At 37.0% G+C, this 17053-nt stretch overlaps 1 pseudogene; it reads left to right on the top strand.

Annotated features, from left to right (window-relative positions):
- The first annotated feature begins 63 nt into the window (after positions 1-63).
- Positions 64-17053, top strand: part of LOC113103922 (angiopoietin-1-like) — a 32668-nt pseudogene continuing 15678 nt past the window's right edge.

The raw sequence follows: 17053 nt of genomic DNA, 5'->3' as shown, positions 1-17053 counted from the left end.
CCGGAATTGTAACTTTTGTGTGAACAAATGTACAGTAAATAGTGCATTTCATCAGGTGGGTGTGTCCGTGTGTGCACATTACTGAAGGTTCAGTATACTGGAGACAGGGCTTCTACACAAACATAGTGTCAGAAAGCTTGTAAAATGATCCTTAAGCACTGAGAACATCCTCTTCACTGGGGTCCTGCTACGCTTCACTTTCCTTTTCACTCTCTCTCTCTCTCTCTCTCTCACACACTCACACACACACGTACTCACACGCATTCCTCTCCAGTCACTGCGAGGGGCCGGCTCAGAGCATGCTAGAAGCCCAGAGGAAAGTCATTCAGTCATACACAGAGGAAACATAGAGAGAGAAAGACAGAGAGAGTGCCAGGGCAGATCTGACAGCACTCCAGACAACATCTTCATGGACGCAGTCTTGCTTTCCTCATAACTGCACAGCTGCATTTCACATGCACTTCCAGACACAGTTTCTCAAGACTTCAGTTTTTCCCCAGAAGACCAACTTGATATAAAGACAGGAAGAGTATTGTAAGTGGATGACAGGATCAATGATGACCTCCAGGCAACAGTCCAGTCCGGATGTGATCACCACGTGCCCCAGGTCATCCATACATCTCTGCTCATACTGATTCCACCTGACTTTGGACTAAAGGAACCGACAGCACCCTCAAACGAATTTTGATTTTCATGACCTCACCCTCCCCTCCAGCTCCTGCCATGTTGTGGGGTTGGTTTGTGTGCCGTTGCTTGTCCCTGGTCGCGCTGCTGGTGGTAGCAGTCTGTGGAGGGGCTGAGCAAAGAAGAGGAGCAGAAGAAGGACTCAGAAGCTCCACGGCAAAAGCCAACAGCAGCAGCGGTCGGAAATATCACCGGCTCCAACACGGACAGTGTAGCTACACTTTTATCCTTCCGGAGGGTGATGGAGGCTCTTGTCGAGAGTTTAAAGCAGGCACGCCGAACAATGCCAACACACTTCAACGGGATGCACCTCAACCTGAAGCGGACTTCTCCAACCAGAAGATGCAGCAGCTGGAGCACGTCATGGAGAACTATACACAGTGGTTACAAAAGGTAAGTTATTTTAGGTTGCACAATGGAAGATTGCACAGTTATCACAATTTCTGTATACACAATTATGAGAGGAGTGAATGCACAGCTGTTCTTCAGTAGAGCAGCGGAGAGGAAAGAAACAATGTTTTTAAAGTTTGGTGCGTGATACCTAAAAATTGGATGTGTATGTCACAATGGTTTATGGGTCTAAAGCCGACAGGGATCAGCACTGTTCTTGACACGGAGCACTTCGGCTGTTCGGTTGTCATCTAAAACTGTTAAGACAACAGAGAAACTTCTCAGATGTGTTTTTTTTTTTTTTCTGAACTGCGTTCTCGGTCTGATGTTCAGATGCCAGATTGTAAAGTACGTGTTATACAATAACAGACCTGTCTTATTAAAAGCATTACCTTGGCCACTTTAGCAATCAGAAACGTGATTTACATCAACACAGATTGCTCTGTTCAGCCGCGGTCCACTCGCACCGAACAACGTAACCACCTGGCAGGACAGTCTCGCTCGAGTAGCGTCTGGCTGATTTTGCAGATGTTCAGGTGGACTCCACACGTCGGGCTGATACCGGGTTGTCAGTCACCCAGATGGTAGTTGGGCGCGCTGTCTCTTTAATGACAGGAAGTCAGACAGACCCCCGGGAGTACTTGAATAAAGAGCGAGGAGGATCTATCCTTCTATTATTGGCTTTAACTGTCCTGGCAGATATCAGCATGGCTTTCCAATGGTTTCTAAAAGCATAAGCTTGTGCATCACTCCGTATACAAGCTGCTATGCATGATTGAGAGTTTTTTTTTTTTGTCAAAAAAAAGTTTGGCAAAATTAATGGGAATTATTTTCACACAATTTATTTTTTGTTTTATTTGATTAAAACATAATATTTGCTAAATGTCCAAAATTCTAACAGCCGATAAATATGGCAGGGGTTTCAATTAATTAATTTATTAAAACAATTATTAAATATTTATATGAGTAAGACATGAAAAGCATAAAAGGATAAAAAGAGAATCATTTTTACTTAGTGGTCTCTGACATTTGGACCTCATAGATAAATACATGATTTTGTAATTTTATTCTTTTATACAGTGTCTATAGAAAGCAATGTTATGATCATTTAAATGACTGCAATTAAATTTTTATTTAGCTATTATTATAATTATACTTCAGTTAAAATGGTTCTACTGTACTGGTCAGTCACCAAGTAAATAATGATAATTGCTTTTCAAACATAAACATCTACTGAAACAACCAAAGGGTACTTAGCATCGAAAACTAATCTAACACTGACTTTGTCACTTTCATTAAACAAACAAACCATATCTATCAAAAACACACTCTTATTTATCGTTATTGTGATCCTGGTGAATAGACTGAGATTAGTCATTTGAATTTTTCTGTTTATTTTCCTAAAACATGATCTGACATATAGAACATATATATATGACGCTAGCATACATTATATGATGGATTTAAAATGATGAAAATATCCTTTAGATTTATCAAACTCTCAAGCTTTCTTTTCTTTCTTTCTTTATTGCTTTCTATTTTTTCAAGTAACAATGTTCACTAATGTAAACTTGTTGGTTCCACAGTGTAACCTGTTTCATGCTTGGTTGAATAGACGTGATGACTTCAGTGTATTGCAATGTTTTTTTTTTTTCTTTATTTTATAATAAAAATACGGTAATAAAAATTGTGTTTTGAGTAAAAGTCACGGCTTCAACTTGCACAACTTTCTAAATAATCTTAAGACTTCCTTCCAGTCGATCAAATCCCACGTGCTTTTCTCTGCATTTCCATTCTCATCCTCATTTTACAACACTTTTTCAGCTTAATTATTTTGATGGATATAAAACAGCTACAGATTATTATTTGTAGACACTCGTATGATCAGTTTTTATAGGGAACTTTTTTTTGTTGGCTCCCATTTTAGACAAATTTGTTTGAAATAATATTATGTGCCAAATAAGTAAAAAAAAATTAAAAAAAAAAGAATGAAAAAAAAATAAATAAATAAAAGCCTTTTTACCAGGACATGCATACTATCAAAATACGTAAGTTTCAGTATCAGGCAGGGCATGCAGTCTGAATTCTATACCAGTTAGTAAGTGACTTATCATAAAATATAACCATATCTGCTAACATTGGTATTTATTTCAACACACTGATAGTCAGACTGAGACTTTAAACAAGAAAATGTGCACCTTACTTCAGTTAGATGATGTTAATAGATCTTGACAGGGAAATGTTGTCCTTGTTCAGTAGCTCTTCTTAAAGAATTAAGTCATATTCTTTATATTTTAAAATGCACAAGACAGCTTGTTTTAAGGAGGAATGAGCTATGATGCAAAGGCTAATTCAGCTAATTGTGTTAAAGGCACATGAGGATGCAGTTAACAATTTCATTGGATAGCAGATGAAGTCTCCTGCGATGGCCTATCTGTCTTAATCAAGTGAGCCGTGACTTGTGGAGTAATTCTTAATAGCCACTCAAGCCGTAAGCTGATGAAAGACCTGCAGATAGTGTCTGGTCTGTTCTTGGAGGTGCAGAGGGGGCTGTGTGTGGTCGATATACGTTTCACTGTGGAATTCTGCTGTGCTGGGGGAAGAGCGTATCCCGATAACATTCCTTGTCCAGTCAAAGGTGGGCTTCTGTTTGTCCAAAGATTATCCAGAAGCAGGCATGGTCCAAAGAGGGAGACTTTTGTGGACTGACTGTGATCTTTTATCATTTGTTGCAGGAAAGGAACCACTTGTGGATCTAGCTAGCTAACCTCTGCTAATCTCAAATGCTTAAACTATCAGCTGTTTTAATGAAGGGATGCATTTAAACATGAGAGTAGGGGGCGGGGGCTATAAATGTCATAAAGTCTGATTGTGTCTATAGTTGAAGGAATCCGTCTGTCAGAAGGGTTAATTAAAATTTCAAGGTCCATTTAAAGGTTAATCCTGTCGCTCAAGAGGGTTTCCTTCATGAAGGGTATTCATGAAGACTGTGGACCCTCACTCGGCCACACAGCAAGTCTAAAAAGCCAAAGCAGGCCTGAGCTATTTTAGGGGTGACTTCCTTTGTATCAGAGTTTGTTTTGCTGATAGAAGCAGCCAAGAGCAACAAGCTGGATGAAGCGGTCTAAACGTTCAGAGAGATGTTACTGCTCCAAATGTAATACTTGTGAGAGGTGAAGCAAACTGGTGCAAATAAATATAAAAAACAATACACTGCTGTCACCATTTCTTAAGAAAATACAAATTAATTTGAAAAGTAAAGCCAGCGCTGTTATTTTTCAGTTATTTGTCATGCTGCATTTTCAAAGTAATTTTCCCCAACTGCATTTCATCAGTGTTGTTAGGCTAACTCAGCCATGTCTGTTTGATAAAGGGCAGAGAAAGCCCCCTGAAATCTATACCCCTAAACCCAAATGAATTGGCCACTTAATGTCTTCCTAATTTTGTAAATGGACCTAACCCTCTGCTCCCTCATTGTAGGCCCTTAATGTCTATAATGAGGTCAAATTTCCTTTAATAAATCTCCCTCTGGTGAACACTCACTTTAGTATTAATGTGAATTTAATTGTCATTTTTATTTATGTTAGGTGTTTTGGGATTTTGGTTTTCCATAAATGGCCTCAGACTAAAAAGTGAATGTGTCCTGAATAAAAATGAGAATATTTTGGCATTAGTGTTGCCAAAGATTATTTTCTTTGGAAAATGGTGCTACTGTTGGCATTAAAAATACCCTATTTCTGTATGCATGTATGTATGTATGTAGACATTTTTGTTAAAATCAGTTAGGACAAGAAATAGACATGGACACTTTTTGAATATGAAATATCTATATATGTCCACTTATGTTTTTACTCTGTCGTTCATAACAACCAGAACTGTGTGACATGAGAAAAGTTCTCAGTAGGATGTGATTTCCTGCATGACCCATTATGTGCTACTTCTGAGTGGGGTCCCATTGCAGCTGTCCTAATGATGTTGCTTTAGGAATGACTGTCTTCATTGGTCTCTGTTAGCCTGAGGTCTCATGACCAATATTTTAGCTTATCTGGTGTTTAAACATATCAACTTTTCCATGAAATCAATTGAAAAACATCAGATCAGTGGATGAAAGAGAGCTATGGATGACTCTTGGGCCAAACAGCAAAATTGTTGAACAAAGAGAGGCAGATAAGTAATGAGCAATAATGTGACCCTCCCTTTGGGAAAAGGAAAGATGACTGAGTCAAGAAAGAACAGGAAATCAAATGTGTGTGTGTGTAATTGTGTGGGACAGAGTGTTTGGATGAATTATATTTTCTCTTATCATTCTCACATTAAGGTTTTTGTAACACAGGTCTTGCTTCTTATTAGACACATCCCTGCCAGAACTCAGGGAGTAGTTTGTTTTCATCAGTTTTCTTTGCCTTTTATATAAATATATGTTCTGCACAATGGGGTGAAAGCACACATCAAGTTAACTGACGCCAATGTTACATTGTGATCTCCATTAAAAATATAAATTGGTCTGTAAGCTTAACCTATGGTTTCAACTGGTCTTAAACTGTCACAGCTTACAAATGATGGTGCAAGACAGCTTGACTCGTTTTCAGACCTTTGGAGTTTTTAAAGGCATAGTTCACCCAAAAATGAAATTCTGTCATTATTTGCTTATGGTCTAAACCTGTGTGAAGGAGAATTTAACTAGTAGTTCTTTTACGTCTAATTAGTCCATGATAACATACTTTCAAGCTTAAAAGTTTAATAAAAAGATGTGATTCATCTGACTTTTTTGCAGAGTTCCAGGTGTTCTGAAGTCATATGAAAGCGTTATGTGATAAAAGACTAACATTTAAGCTATAATTCACAACTCAACCTGCCATGTTTGTTCGTGTGCACTGTTAACCACTGCAACTGAATCTTTTAGTCGAAATTAAAGATTGAATCAGTCCAACTCATGAATGAATCATTCAAATCTGTTTTGTGAAATGAAAAAGTCATAAAAGTATCCAAGAGTCAAAGTCATTTCTACATCTATAATTAGCATGTAAATAAGAGATAATATTACCTTAAATTTCAGTTTGTTCCTAAAAAAAAAGGTATCAAATGGCTTCATAAGAACCAAGATATAGAGCATAAGTTGTATGGACCACATCACTGATGCTTCAGTGGCACATTTACTGTATGTCCGTTTTGAAACTTGAAAAGTTCACTTGTTTAGTGCATGAAAAAAGCAACCAGCTGAATTCCTTAAATTTCTCCTTTAGTGTTCCATAAAAGAAAGAAAGTCATGAGACATGAAGGTGATTAACCGATAGCAGAATTGTTATTTTTGTTTGAACTAATCCATTAAAACATTCTGTGATACTTTTGCAGAGAAGCAGCATGTTTGCAGCTGTTTTCCATTAGAAGAGACTTTGTCGTCATATCCTGATTTTCAATAACTGTTTTCTTAAGTTTTAACGGAGGCACAAGAAACAATTGCGTGCTTTATACCTGAGCTGCATGTGGTTGGATATTATGTCTGCGTTGCGGTTTAGCGGTTTTTGGCCACAAACGATGTGACACCCATAGCCCCACACATCCCCCGCCCCTACGCCCCTCTGGGGTTCGTCTGAACCTTGGCCAGCATCATGTTTGCCTTGTCTGGGCCCTCGTCCAGGCTTCTCACATTCCACCTCGTAGAGGCGATGTGGCTGTCAGGAAGGGCTGCATATAATTGCTGTAGACGGTGATATAAGCCCCTCACCTCCTACCTCACGCTCATCAATCTGAAAGCAACCTGAACCAGTGGTTAATAGTAGCGGGTCAAAGATCGTTCCACATTATGCCATCAGAGGTGGAAATCGGCTGCTGCTTCGGTAAGTAGCAACTGTGTGTAATTTACATTCAATTACCCTTGTGATGGAGGCACTTTAAAATATTAACTACACAGGTAAGGTCTTGACTCCGTCACAGTTAAAGTTCAAAGTGTATTTTAATTGCCTCTTGGGACGAAATCAATATTAATGGCGATTTCTGCATCAAATAGAATTGCAAAGGTTATGATTTTCTTTTAAACAGGTTTTCCAAAAACTGCTGCAGCAAAATCTTTCTCTAATTCAACATTGGTTGAAGAGATATCTCCAAGGTATTTGATTGGCTATCATCAGTGGGTCGAGGATTGGCTGGTTAGCTTTGTAACCAGGGGCGGCAGTGGCTCAGTGGTTCATGTAGGTTGTCTATAAACCGGAAGGTTGGTGGTTCAATCCCCAGCTCCACCTGACGAGGTGTCCTTGAGCAAGACACCTAACTCCAGCTGCTCCGACGAGCTGGATGGCGCCTTGAATGGCACACACCACAGTCGGTGTGTGTGAATGGGTGAATGTAAGGTTTTGGGGAAGTCGTGGCCTATTGGTTAGAGGGTTGGACTCCCAATCGAAGGGTTGTGAGTACTAGTCTCGGGCCGGACGGAATTGTGGGTGGGGGGAGTGCATGTAGAGTTCTCTCTCCACCTTCAATACCAAGACTTAGGTGCCCTTGAGCAAGGCATCAAACCCCCGACTGCTCCCGGGCGCTGCAGCATAAATGGCTGCCCACTGCTCCGGGTGTGTGCTCACAGTGTGTGTGTGTGTTCACTGCTCTGTGTGTGTAAGTTTAATACTGTTGACATGCCAAAATCCATTATATGGACTAAAACAGTACTGCATTTGATGTCTGATTTAATGTATGGTGTAATGTTCAAATAAAACATTTTCTCTTTTTTCAGTTAATCTTTGGCTGGCAGGCTAACAGTATAGTCTACCCTTTTAGTATGTTATTTTTTTTATTTTATGTTTGTAATAATATAGATGGCCTATAATGCTACAAAAGATTTCTATTTCAAATAAAATATCTTCTTTTGAACTTTCTATACACCAAAGATTCCCGAATAAATAAAAAGAAGAATAAGAAAAAAGAAGAAAAATCTGAATATTAGAATGATTTCAGAGGGATCATGTGAAACTGAAGACTTAAGGCCCCGTTCACAAGGAGACGCGTTTCTGTGAATACGCACAAATTTTTTATCGGATAGGGGTTTTGTCCACACGGATCCGGCGTTTTCTCAAGGTGAAACTGCTATTTTTTGAAACCAGGTCCCAGAGTGGATAAATTTGAAAACGCCGTCTTTGTGTTTTCGTCTGGACGGCTAATACGTATATTTTCTGAAACGATGACGTCATCAGCCCACGTCTCCCCCCTAGTCAGACAGCTCTACGTCACGTAACAGCAACAAACATTGAACGATTGTCTTAATAAATGTATTGTTCCATGTTCGTTTGTGTACCACGCGCAAGGTTTACGAGCATAGTCCAAGTCTTCTTCTCTGTTTTTAGTGTATCTCTGTGGTAGAATTACAGCGCCACATACTGGTCTGGCATGTATACTACATCATTTTGTGGTTTCGTGTGGATGCGGATATTTCTTGAGACGAGGAAAAAAAAGATCGGATTGGGGTAAGCTCCGTCTCCGTGTGGACGGGGCCTTAAGTAATGGCTGCTGAAAATTTTGATATGTCATTACAATAAATTACATTTTAAAATCTATTTAATTATAAAATAGTTATTTTAAGTGGTAATAATATTTAACTATTATTACTGTTCATGATGATGATAATAATAATAATAACATCTTACTGACCTCAAAGATTTGAACGGAAGTGTTAAATAATGACTATCTTTACTGACAGCCATTCAAAAGTACCCATGTACCTGTAGAACCAACGCTATCTCACGACCAATTTGTACATATTTTACGAGGTGGCTAATTCATACGAATTCATACTACCTCACTCGTACGATTTTGTACGATTTGTCTAGGCCCCAGTGATGGGTGGGTTTAGGGGCGGGGCTAGGTGTAGGTCATTTGTACAAATTCATACGAATAGTGCAACTTGTAAAATATATACGATTTAGCACAAATCGTATTAATTTGTAAGAATGAGGTCATACAAATTCATACGAATTAGCAGCATCTTAATATGTACAAATTGTCATGAGATCATGATGGTAGAATAAAAAATCGGGAGGGCTCTTAACTGTGTGAAATACTGTAGATGGCAGCATCCAGGTTAGATGCTTGCCGAACTGCAGGTCATTTAATGCTAACACATAGACTTTTTGGCTTAACATCTGCAGTTTCTTTTCATTGATAGATTCCTCGGATACCTATTTCATTGGTATCGATCAGTTAGTAGGGGAAATACATCAAAACTAAAAAATAAAATAAAAATAAAGTCTAGTCAAGCCATTTCATGAGGTCTGCAATTCAACATAATATAAAATTAAAAGCACAGAGTTCAAATAAAGGAATATTAAAATAATAGATGTCAGCCAGGTCTGCAATTCAACATAATATAAAACTAAAAGCACAGAGTTCAGATAAAGGAATATTAAAAGCATAGATGTCAACCATCGGGCATTGGCAGGAAGCCAGTTGTTCCGCACTCCTCTTAAAATGCTGAGAGAATGCATGAGGAGAGTGCATTACTGAGTGAGAAGTGTTTGTGAATGGATCTCTGGCTTGTGTCTATAAGATTGGTCTTTTGCTTACAGTATGAGTGATTTGACACCCATGTGTCATGTTCCTGTGCTCATTTGAGAGGTGGAATACATGCAACATGCACACAGCCACACTAATAGCTGTTTAACAGCTTGCAGGCTTGCGTGGATAGATCTGGTGTAATCGTTTTCTCTTATCCGAGTTTTTAATGGTCTGACTTTTACTCCCCCACACTTTCCTCCAGTCTCAACTTCTCCTTTAATTTTTGCAGTGTTGAAGAGTGTGACAACACTTTGCCACAAGTGAGGCAGCAAGTCCCCATCGGTGCCGGGCTGCCCATATAGATTTCGTAAAGGATGTTAGAGCCTGTCATCTCTGGTCTTTCTATGTATGCAATGTACAGTATAAGCATGCACAGTTTTATGCACTTTTTCAGTAATGGGAAAAGGAGGGGAAATATTGGTATGTAACACTGCTTGTTGTTTTGAGTTCTGCACAAGCTGTCTGTGTAATTTGCCACTAGGACAGTTCTGTGTGTTTTGGAAAGTTTTTTTTTTTTTTTTTTTTTTTTTTTTAAGTTCCAGGACAGACGTGGCATGGCAACAGTGATGCATGCCTTACCCTTGGCCTCTGTTTGGGATAATGCAATCAGTACCCCATGGTCAAATTTTGATGTGAGAAACTGCTGTTCTGGCTGAGATGTGTCCAGACTACATGCAGATGGGCCTAGCAGGATCAAAGCTTGTAGCTGTAATTGCTTCATATAATTAGTTGATATCACTGTAACTGCGATTGACTAGAGGTTGATTTAAAAGCCTCCTGAAAGCCCGGATTATTTATGATGTTTTTTTTTCAAATGCACCACATTCTAAATTTGATATAGGCATGGACATCACTGAAAGGAAATTATTCTTTGGGAAGGTTCTCCTCAAAATAGATTCTGGAATAGGCACTTCTCTCCAAACATTTTTGAAATAATGTTCATCAATGTCCCTGTGTGATTCCGTACTGGGTTGAACGTTTCCAAGGGGATTTACCAGGCCATTGAAAGTCACATTCCTCCTGTGATCCATCATGGTACAGAAGTTCCCATGATCAGTTCTCATTTTTGGAAACCTGAAGTCTGCTCCAGGGCTGGTATAGGGCAAATCACTGGTTTCCAGTATGGTTTGTTTGTTGTTTCCTTAGTTTTTTCGATAGTCGGGTAAATGCTGACATTTCCTCTCCCATATGTCCAGATACACATAATTAATCAGGGTAATTCAAGGAAATCACAGTAATTTGAAGAACCAACTTGGGCAAAAGGAGACATGAGTGGGGTCTTGTAATTTGACCATTTAAGCAAATATACAGTCATACACCATCTCATTTGGAAAATATCTCTCCAATGTCAACGTGATTTCACATGAGAAATGCAGGGAGAACATAAATCCAATTAATGCTGTATGGATTTCCCTTTACAGTATGTGTATCTGCAAACTGATAAAGAGATTTGACTTTTTGAAAGCTGTTACAGGGTTATCAGAGTTTACGCTAATGGGCCTTTTGACCTTGTGGACTACTTTAAAACATTATTCTTGCAGTCACTAATTTATTTAAATAGTCTAGAAACAATATCTATGACTTGTTTAGTTAATTTATTTTTTTAGTTAATTTATCTATGACTTGTACAGCAACTGAACCTAAGTTTTTAAACTGAAAATTGTATATATAAATTATAAACACACACACACGTTTACTTAGCCATCTAAATGGGGACATTACATAGGCGTAATGGTTTTTATACTGTACAATCTGTTTGTGCCCCACACCAACCCTACACCTAACCCTACTCCTTACAGGAAACTTTCTGCATTTGTACTAATAAAAAAAACTTTTTTTTTTACTTTATTTTTAAACCAGTTTTACTTTTGAGGACATCCCCAAAGGGTTTTTTGTTTTGGAGATTTTGTTAGGTTTAGCTCACTTTTGGGTACAAATTTAGTTTGTACAAAAAGTAGTTACACACACTCATATCACAAATAATTAATGTGAAATTTATAATATTTTTATAAAATTCATTAACTAAATATTGAAAAAAATTCTGTATGTTGAATTGTGTATGTTCAATTTGTGCACAGTATGACAAATTTTCATAATTCTGAATTTAAAGTAATTTCATGGAAGAACACCACGGAAAACATTCTGTAACACTTTAAGAGCATGTCTGGGGAAATACTGGGTTATTTTATTTAGCTCAACTATTGTTTAAAAATTACTATATTACTGGTTTAAAATGTGCTGGAAGATGAACATTTAAAAATGAGAACATCCATGGAAAAAAAAAATTAAATTAAAAATTTTAAGACAAATTTAATTTATTAGGGTGAATACAGTTTACACTCTAAAAAATGCTGGATTGTTTCAGCCCAACTGTGGGTCAAATATGGACTAAACCAACTATTGGTTTGCATATTTTTATCATTTTTTACCGAAAGTTATCTATAATCCTTTTTCAGTGTGCTGATTCTCATTTCATTGTGTCACCAATATCTAACCCGATGAACTGCGAACCTCAGACTGCTGCCTTGCGTTTCGCTTGTTATCAAAAAATGTCATGGCTGACTGCATAACCTGCCCATAAACAAACAATACTGAGATTAGCAAACATATTTGAAATAAAAATAAATAATATTCAGCATTATAATTAATAAAATGTATCTTTTAAATCAGGCACGTGCACAGCTAGGGCTCAACCTGTGCAGAGCACATGCCCTTTTTGCCCTTACACTCCAAAGTGCCCTTTTTTGGTGGTGTTTATATATATATATATATATATATATATATATATATATATATATATATATATATATATATATATATATATATATATATATATATATATATATATATATATATATATATATATATATATATATATATATATATATATATATATATATATATATATATATATATATATATATTTTTTTTTTTTTTTTTTTTTTTTTTTTTTTATCAATGCTATTGGTCACCCTTTACGTCTGTCTGTTTTACAAATATTTAGCAAATGAAAGTTCTTAAAACGAGCTTGTGTAAATCTTATTCAATCCTCAAGCTGTCAGTAAGCTGATAACTCCGCCCCATTCATTGAATCAACTGAAGTTTCACAGCAGCCGCACAGACAACAGCTGAGCTGAACAAAGTTTTGCGAAGGTTAATAATAATAATAATAATAATGTTGTTGTCATTATAAGTACTACTAAACACTATGTCTATAAAGGCTCATATTTAATTTATTTGATGTCTGACTGACTCACTGACTGAGACATGTGGGACGTTGCCTGAGAGAGAGGGCTAGCATTTGCCATCTAGTCATAGCCAACACTTAAATAGCCTGTGCATAAAGTAGCATTTCATCTTTTATAAAATGCGATTTTGGCCAAATGGATTTTACCACAGAAAAAACTGAGCGCTCCGTCTATATAGCTACAAAAACTAGTTTGTAACCTGTAACTGTTAGATGAAAATGTAATGTGATGCCGGCAGCGGCAGGCACCGTCGCCGTTTTAATGACGGTCAACAACAAAAAATTCACATTTGCACACATTCGCTGGTCAAAAACGATATATTGATAAGTAATACAACAACATATAATTTGTTTTTACCATCGCAAAATCATAACAGGTGCGCCCCCGCGCTGTTTTGTACTGGAACTTACACAAAGTGACGAGTGATCCTCGTCACCTAGATAACATATATTCCTAAGAAATTTCTTCTTTGATTTATGATTGCTGATACACTTAATTTATTAACATTTAGGCTAATCATGTTATGGTGTACTCTCCGCTCGTCCTCACATGTATAAAATGTAGTAAAACATGGTTTTAATAAGCGAGTAATAAGCGCATAATAAGCGAGTACACCATGAATCCATTTTCCAAACCGTGTTTTTAGCTTGTCCTGAATCACTAGGGTGCACCTATAATAAGTGTTTATATTCTGACTATTTTAGATTGCTTCGGGGGTACCGCGGCGGAGTAACCCAGTACCTTCGTGATTCTTCATAGACATAAACAGAGAGAAGTAGTTCCGGCTACGATGTTCTTCCGCAAGACGCAAGCAGTTCTGTTTATTAACCGCTAGAGCGTCAAAAGTTCCCTACTGCAGCTTTAACCAAATAATACAAATTAGCTTATCAAACCAAACAGAATAGCTAAAAAAGAGAATATATATAATTGATATAAAAAAAGGGAGGGGTTGCCCTTTTTCAGTTTTTCAGCACATGCCCCTCAAAAGGTCTGTGCACGGCCCTGTTTTAAATCATTCACAATGACACATGTTGATGTATTAAGCTGACTGGATTCTTGTCCCTATATGTTATGTTGTACAAAATAATATGATTTACAGCACAGTAAAGACTTTATACATTAATTAATACATATAGAAACCTTTATTTCACTTAAGAAGTGCACCAGGTCAGGGGATCTCACTCCTGAAGAGGATGCAAAAAGCCAGCAGCTTAAAGCAGGGGTGGACTTAACCTATAAGTGAGGTAAGCAGCCGCTATGGGTTGCAGTCAATCAGGGGGCTACACCTTATATTGATGAAACATATTTGGCAAATATCCCAGTGTGTATTTGTGTTCTGGAGAGTGTCAAATTTTCACTCACTGCTTAAAACGCTGAGTTTCTGTGAAGTGCTGAGTTCTGCAAGCTCACAAATTCTCTCATCATAACAAAATGCAGTGAGTGTAGCGGTGTCATTGTGCGGTGCAGACAGCTTCATTAATTAATGGAGCACTGTGAGAGCACAATGAACTGAAGTGCTTTTAGAACTTAACTTTTAACTTTTAAACTTTTTAACTTTTAGTGATTACAGAGGGAGCGCTTTTTGCTCACTTTCTAGGTTATAGAATCCTGTCTGACTGCCTCAGAATGGATATATTAACCTCAGCGAAGAAACTATCGTGTTTCGTGTCATGATTTTATTCAAAATGACCACTTTTCCTATGCTCACCAGTGTGGACACTCATACCAATGCACAAATGTGAAGACAAATGTGATCGATTTTCACTATACCATATGCCTTAAGAACTCTTGGAATACAGAAAGAGTTGCATGGGATAATTTACATATTATAAATACATATTAATCCTTTTTGTGAAAAGATTGAAGAAGGTTACAATTAATTGAATTATTATAAAAAAGAATAATAATTATAATGTCTTCTTTTGTGATCAAAAAAAAGTGAGAAACTTCAGTGAACGAGAAAAATGAGTCAGTGGCTTACGTGGACGAGAACGATTTGTTCACCTAAAAGATTTGTTCAAAAAGAACGATTCGTTCACGAACGACACATCACTAGTGCGATGTGTTTGAGCGCAGCTTTTTGGTCTGACACTGCTGATGCAAGGCGACAACACTGTCAGCTTTTTATTAGTCGCAGCTAGTTCATTTAAGACGGCTTGGTGTGTCCCGGCCTCAAGTCCACCCCTGGGTTGAAATAACCTCACACTGGGTTGTTTCATTGGAGGAAGGGAGAGGGGTGTTTAGTTTCAGCTGTCAGCGAGATTGACCCAGTCACTAACTCAGTGCACAAAATCTACCCATCTCTAGAGAAAAACAACCCAACATATGATGCAGTTGGGTAGAAAAAAATAACCCAGCATTTTTTAGAGTGAACAAATGTAAAAAAAAAAAAAAAAAAAAAAAAAATTATAATAAAAAATAGAAACATATATTTTTTTTAAATATAAAAATATACTGTTATTGCTATAATAATAATCATTTTAATAATAATAGCAATAATATCAACCCTTGACTTTATTGCATTAGCAGTCTATTGATAATAATAACAAGCACTTGTCCCCTTCATGCTACCAAAATCAAAAAAGACAAAAGCAAACATTTCTCTTGGAAGCTGTCTTCTCATCTCTCACTGAGTCAAAGCAAACAGCCTATCCATCTTCTTTCTGTCCCGCACGTAACTTCATGTTCTTAAGGCAGGATATCGAAAGTTAATTCCTTTTTGCTTTTGTTAACTTCCATTGACGTCTTTGCTTTATTGGGCTTGGTGCACCACATCAGCGCTCTCATCAGATGGGCTCTTGTTCTATGTTTGTGGTATTCATAGAACAGAACGTATCAATTACTATGGCCTTTGGTGTCTGGGCAGATGAAAATGAATGAGTTGAAAGAACAGAGTGCTCATGCTTTCCAAAAGGTGATCAATGATTAAGATATTATGGATGAGTGGCTTCAGTGTTTATAGTTGAGTCTTTTTGTTAGTAGGAGATCTATTCTCCATACAAAACCTCATTTAGCAACGACTTTGTGGAGATATAGTTACCATCCCTCTTGGCATCATTGTTTGTTCATGCTGTGTTTTGGCAAGCAATGTAATCTTGAATATATTCATTCATTTTAATGCATTAGCATTGGATGAACTCTTTTTTTTTACTTTTTGTATCTGTGTATTAATAGTTTATTAAAAGTAATAAAATATATGAATAAGTTGTGTATAAATGCACAAACTCGTACAAACACATTTAGTTTATTTATTTAAAAGTTATTGTGCAAATGTTATTGTTCTGACATATTGCACGACAAAGGTAGGAAAAGGTTTGTTAAGACACTGAGACACTTAGTCATATTTTCCTAAACCTCATTTTGTTTCCGTAAAGTGTGGTTTGGATATATATATATATATATATATATATATATATATATATATATATATATATATATATATATATATATATATATATAAATTTCCTCTTTATTTCAAGTCATGTGTTTAGATTATGATGGCTGCTGTGACCACCAGTGTTGATTTTGTTTTGATATTGTGTTTCTGTGCATCCAATTAGCATATACATTTACTTCTCGTTGAATTTTACTTAAATATTTTGCAGTCCAATACCCTCCACAGACTTTACCCTAACCTCTGCATTGTTTTAAAAGAATCATATTGTGTTTTAGATTTCTATCTAAAGTTTCAAACCACATCTGACACAGAAATTAGTAGCCTACTTACGTAACAATCAAAGGTTACCACATTAAAATGAGAGCTTTTTTTTATTGGAATTGAAATATCAAGACTGGCTGGAGTCCTGTAACGAGGGACCCAAATATACCCCAAATGTCTCAGGGATTTGTAATACAAAACAACTCCAGCTGGGAATATGCCAGTTCTCAAAACGTTATGTTTTACTGCCGCTGACAAACTGAAATTACAACATGGCTGACAGTTCCATGACGCCCAGGCACTGCTTTATATTGTTTTGGAGATGGTTGGTTTAGATTTACATTGCGTATATAAACTGTAGCCTTCGAAGTATGAAGATAAATATAATTTAGTAAAATGATTACAGTTGAAACTGTGGCAAATTGGTTGGTGTGTTTTCATTGGTTGATGGTAGTCACACTTTCCGAGGATGAATCAAGCTTAGAATAATTCCCTAGCTATGCAAACTGTCCATCTTCACAGCTCCATATAAAGG

This window comes from Carassius auratus, unplaced genomic scaffold, assembly GCF_003368295.1.
Source record: "Carassius auratus strain Wakin unplaced genomic scaffold, ASM336829v1 scaf_tig00217873, whole genome shotgun sequence".
Taxonomy (NCBI): domain Eukaryota; kingdom Metazoa; phylum Chordata; class Actinopteri; order Cypriniformes; family Cyprinidae; genus Carassius; species Carassius auratus.
The sequence above is the reverse complement of the archived record's forward strand: the minus strand, read 5'-3'. Positions and strand labels throughout refer to the sequence as shown.